Source organism: Mizuhopecten yessoensis, unplaced genomic scaffold (genome assembly GCF_002113885.1).
Source record: "Mizuhopecten yessoensis strain PY_sf001 unplaced genomic scaffold, ASM211388v2 scaffold2441, whole genome shotgun sequence".
NCBI classification, from domain to species: domain Eukaryota; kingdom Metazoa; phylum Mollusca; class Bivalvia; order Pectinida; family Pectinidae; genus Mizuhopecten; species Mizuhopecten yessoensis.
The window spans coordinates 307,142-313,198 of NW_018404548.1; positions in this window are offsets into that span (position 1 = coordinate 307,142).

A 6,057-nucleotide genomic window follows, 5' to 3' on the forward strand; every position below is an offset into this window, starting at 1 on the left:
GAAAATGCGGCGCGTTCGATTAATGAAACTTTTCACATTAAGGTAGTACAGACGGAATTGTTTCAGGCATGAATGTTGACTACAGCGTTTTCGCAAATCATGAAGAAATAGTTCCTTTTCAGCAGATTTTAATGAATGTTGTTAATTTCTCTAACGTTGTTTTCCGCAAAGGTATTTATTTCGCCATTAAATAAAATAAATAAAAATATACAACATTTAATATAGCGCCCTATCTAGCTAACATAAGCCACTCCAAACAGCTTTACAGTACATATATATACAATTTTATACAGTCAATACAATATTGAGGAATTCGCAGGAGCTGCCTTATCAGGCGCTAACTACTAGTTCTATGCCACCTGGCTAATCTCTCCCTATGTGTGTATGCCTGTATGTGTGCTGGAGATGTATTGTGTTCTGTTTGAAGTGGGACCGTGCTTCCAACGGTATCATTTATAGTGTCACTTTATACTCCACCTGGGTTGTTGGAGTTGTGTGGGCAGGAGAAAAACACTTTCTCTGGATATTCCATGCGTACGGCGACTTCGGGGATCGAACCCCGGCCGCCTGCTTGGAAGGCCGGAGTGTTAACCACTCGCCCAATCCGCTCTAAGCATAATTTTAGGGCGGAACCTTTTAGGCCTGTTTAGTTGTGTATGGCTAATAAGTCTCAGTTTAAATCTTCCTTTGCCTTCCTTATTCTTTTTGTCATTAGACCGTAAAATGACTTCTGACATTTTCCTTACAAATAAAAGCGAGCACACGTAATCAAGTCACTGTTGTATGCTCTAGCTCCTAGTCTACCCGTTATAGTCCATTTTATGTCAAACTATATTAGAAAAATGATTGAAGATTGGAAACAAGAATTAGAAGGAAATAAGTACGTTACAAGCTTCTCTTCTGATAGATCTTTCAAGAAGCTTTATTTAACGTCGCATATACATGTAACATAATAACATTAGCACTGTAGTGCTATTCTTGCGACAAAACATATAAAATTTAACAAGGATCACAGTACTTATGAATAAATATAAAAACAGGACAACAATTCAAATTAGATATGCTAAAATTATACAGTAGAGCATATGATATCACACTTGAAAGTCACACAAGTGTTACGAAAGACAAGTTAAGACACTATACTAGTGTAATGTACATATATGCTAATGTAGCAAAGTGTAAAACATTACAGGATATACACTAATATAGTGTGAATTAAAAAGAGACAATGACGCCATAAATAGAAACAGCTATAATTATGATATTGTAAAAAAGTAATGATCTTTTAAATAATGGAGCTAAAATCTAAAATAAATATCAATTATATAATAAGTGTATTACTGAGTATATTAAATTAAATAACACAAGCAGCAGTGAAATTAGTTGTAGTATAAAACATGTAGGTAGATTCCAAAGGGGGACAACTCACACTATATGGTGTGTGCAGATACCACATGAGCAGACATTTTTGTTCCAGGTGCGGAGCATTCCACTGTATACCACGTGGAAATTTACAAAATTATCAGCTTAAATCATGGTGTTTCGGATGTTTATAACATAAAAAAATATATTTATATTAGGGCAAAACAGCCTTGTGCGACTCGAATTTAGGGCGGAAAGACCTGCAGTGTTTTCTTGGTTATTTCCCCTACATTCACCAAACTTCTTATATTCCTGTAACGTTAGCTCAGGCAAACTCGTCATATAAGTAAGGGTTAAGGTTTATTATTCGTCCAAAAACGTACGTATCAAAATGCCGAAAAGCACCATGCAGTACAGAAATAAACATTGTTGTAAACAAGCCTGAATGACGTCACTCAGCAACATTTGTGACGTCATCAGGCCTTCCGTGGTTTTGCTCAAAGGTGTAGGCAGTTTCGCCACCTTCAAACAAAATATCAATTTGCAAGTATTAATTGTAAAAATTTGTATGTTTATGTTACACAAGTCGTACTGATACGAACAGCTCCAAATGTGTGTGTGTGTGTAACAATTGTCAACATTGAAACACATGGCTTTTCTTAGTTAGTTGTGATTAGGGCAAGCCAAGTTGTAATTTATTCATGGAGCAATGTTAATATATATTATAAATTACATAAGATATCTTATAAATTATATAAGATATCTTATAAACATATAAGATAGCTTATTTAAAGTTTATCAGATATCTTATATCTTTTATCGTATATAATATATAAGATATCTCATTTATTATATAAGATATCTTTTAAACATATATAAGATACCTTATTTAAAGTTTATGAGATATCTTATATCTTTTATCGTATATAATATATAAGATATCTCATTTATTATATAAGATATCTTATATACTTTATGAGATATCTAATTATATACGTTATAAGATATCTTATATACTTTTCTTTATAAGATATCTTATTTGTTATATATATATATTATATAAGATATCTCATAAAAGATAGAAGATATCTTAAAAAAATATTAAAATCTTATATCTTTTATCAGATATCTTATGAACAAAATTAAATGAGATATCTTATATAATTCGGTTATAAGATATCTTATAAAGAACGAGATTTGAATTTCAGATAATAAACCCTCCCCCACAGCGCTCGGAACCTATCGATAACCGAGGGTGTCCGATAGGATTTGATCGAAAATGGCAGCCGATGACAATGGGACCAGTTATCAAATTGAAACTACATATAATTATAGCTAGCCAAGTTTTTTGTCATTTATTCATGGAGCAATTTTGATCCAGTACTTAACCAAATTATCGCCAACGGAAACGGATGTGACCTTACAACGGGAGCAGTCATTTTTAAACATTTCTTCTTTGTCAGTCTCGTTCTTTATAAGATATCTCATAAACTTTTCTTTAAAAGATATCTACATATCTTATATCTTTTATAAGATATCTTATATATTATATAAGATAAAAGATATAAGATATCTCATAAACTTTAAATAAGATATATATCTTATATGTCTATAAGATATCTTATATAATTTATAAGATATCTTATATAATATATAATATATCTTATATAATGTGGTTAAGTACTGGATCAACATTGCTCCATGAATAAATGACAGCTTGGCTTGCCATATGTGATAGTTAATTTTCGGTAACTTTAATGAAGAAACTGATTAGGCCTAATGCTGTTTGAGAAAGATGGCTGGTATCGGCCGAGATGATGTCAATTTACATGATACGCAATAAAGACTCAGTCCTGAACAAATATAATCTTCTAAATCTGTTCCCAAAATTATATTTTTCATCAGGTCCGAATGACAGGGTCCAGGGCTTTCAACTATCGTCCCCCCCACCCCCGACTTTTGGATAATTTGTCACGTGTACCTCTCCGATCGTCTTACACGTCAACGGGAAACATCTGACAAATTAAAACGATTGTTTGGGCTTGGAAAACTTATTCAACAAAGACTGCCCGGCCAGGTGTAGTAAATGCACTTACTTTTTTCATGTAAAAATCAGTCTTGGGTAACAACGCTATAGAACTTAAGTTGTCGCAGGGACGAAGTAAATATTACACGTCTCTGGTTGTCGGTCTACAGTAATATACTTTCAGCCCGACAACAAATTCTTTTCAGATTTAAATCTGGAAAATTTCTAGATGTAATATTAACTTAAGTGTTGTAAGATGGCTGAATGTAAGACGCAAACAATACTTTTAAAAAGATACAGGTTGATTGTATTCTAAATACAAATTGCATGGAAATTGTAAATGAATGATCAAAATCGCGGACCTTTCCGAGCGTCATTTCCATAAACAAGAATTGGATCGTCAGTACGTTGTATGTACCAACGTACACTTGCAGGAAAACAATTTACTTGCATTGGCGGCTCTGTCGACCATTAGCTGCAATTAGCGTTGAAATATGGGTTTGATTCGATTTGTATGTGATGCATTTACACTAAATAACAACCAACAGGCCTCAGATTAACGAGTTTAGTTGACGAGATGTCCGTCGCACAGACAATTTTTTTAAGATTCGTTGTGTTACAAGATATTTCATAACTGTTTTGACTAATAAATATAACTTTTCCCTTCGTATACCTCTTCTTGTCAAAATATTTGAAGGCTTTAACTGTGTTGAAGACTATGGTGACGTTACATCTTAGAATAGTGTCTGACGAAAGTAGTTGATTCATGAATATGTTTGTTAATATGTAGATTTCGTAAAGATTCAGTTCTAACAAGTTTGTTGTCCAAGATGACAGTACCCAAATCGGATCACCAAACCATCATTTTATTAAATCATTGAAAAATCTGAGGAGGAATTATATTCATTTATGGTTGTATCAAAGGAAGAATAACGATGAGTGTTCTTACAAACGAAATTAGCACCCGGGGCTTATAGAACGCTCTGAAGTCACCGATCTGCGTCTCCGGTTTTTTCGAATGTCAGAACCAAAATCGGATCAAGGCTTGACTTTTGCAGTATCTTACGCTTCAAATGATTTTTTTGTCAGCATATTAACATTTTATGATGACCTTTAGAATTTATATGACAAAAAGTATTTCAATAGTGTGAATTTATTCCTATAGACCAAAACAGAATGCATAGTCGTCGCACGTTAACAAGAGCTGTCGGAGAACAGCATATATAGCTCGCCTATGTATGTTATTATAATACTGCAACTATCGATAGAAACATGTCTAGTGAAACGTTGATATAGTGCCTGTCATTTTATTTGCCTCCTCACTTACCACCAGGATATTTCAAGGACCGTTATTTGTGTAGAAACATCTAAGTGAAGTGGTTGTTAAGAAATTAACAAAGTCCAATAAAGCTGTTTTTTGGACGCCAAAATATGAAAATATGGTTCAACACATTGCTTACGCTCAATACAAATACTTCAACCTTATAATAGATAACAGTCTATTGATGGTGGTGGTCCTACACTACCCAACAAAAGTTGCCCAAAATGTTTAACCTCGAGCTTACCCCAAAACATAAATCAAGTCCAATGAAGCTGTTTTTGGGACATCAAATCTGAAAATATGGTCCAGCACATTGTTTACACATGATACATGTATAAATGCCTTAAACTCATAATAGACAACTGTGTATTGAGTGTGATGATCACACACTGTCTGGAAAAAAACTTGCCCAAAACTTTAACCTCAAATTTAACTAAGTCCAATTAAGCTGTTTTTGGGCCATAAAAATGAAAATATTGCCCAGAACATTGCTCACACTCCATATAAATGACTTAAACTCATAATAGACAACTGTGTATTGAGTGTGATGATCACACAGTGTCTGGGAAGGTGGGACGCCGATGCCGACGCCGGGGTGACTACATTAGCCACCCTATTCTTTGAATAGGCGAGCTAAAAACATCATTGTTATAACTGATTTGTTGACAAATTTATTTATTTATAAGTATTTTTGCAAAAAGTGATCCGATTTGGGTACTTATGTACAGTCTTGCGTGTTCTGAGTTCATTTCCGGTCTGACCGATGTAGAAGTCACAACATTTAGAACAAACTATTGCATAAATTACGTTTTTTTTATTTACAATTCATATTAACCTTCACAGTAAATTTCAAACCATTCTTGAAAATAAAAGTATTACATTGATTCGATAATCATAGGACATGTACCACATCTTGGTGTCTTACACTTGGATACTTCTGGTGTTACACAAGAATTATCGAACTTAATTAGAGCATGTCAACATACGTTTCAAGTTCTTAGGTTGGCGTCTACTATGTGAAATAGCATGTTTATTAAAAATGTTTCTCATACGCCTGCTACTTTGCTTTAACTCTTCACATTTGTTCCTCATCACAGGAAACATATTGAAATTCCGTTGTTTGAAATTAGAAACAAAAGGAACTAACTTTGATACATCCTTTAGTTTTTGTAGACGGGATGCAAAGGGTCCCTTTTCATTAGCTTTCTGTATGCCATGTTCTATTATCTCAGTAGGATAACCTCTGTATGCCATGTTCTATTATCTCAGTAGGAAAACTTCTGTATGCCATGTTCTATTATCTCAGTAGGATAACTTCTGTATGCCATGTTCTATTATCTCAGTAGGA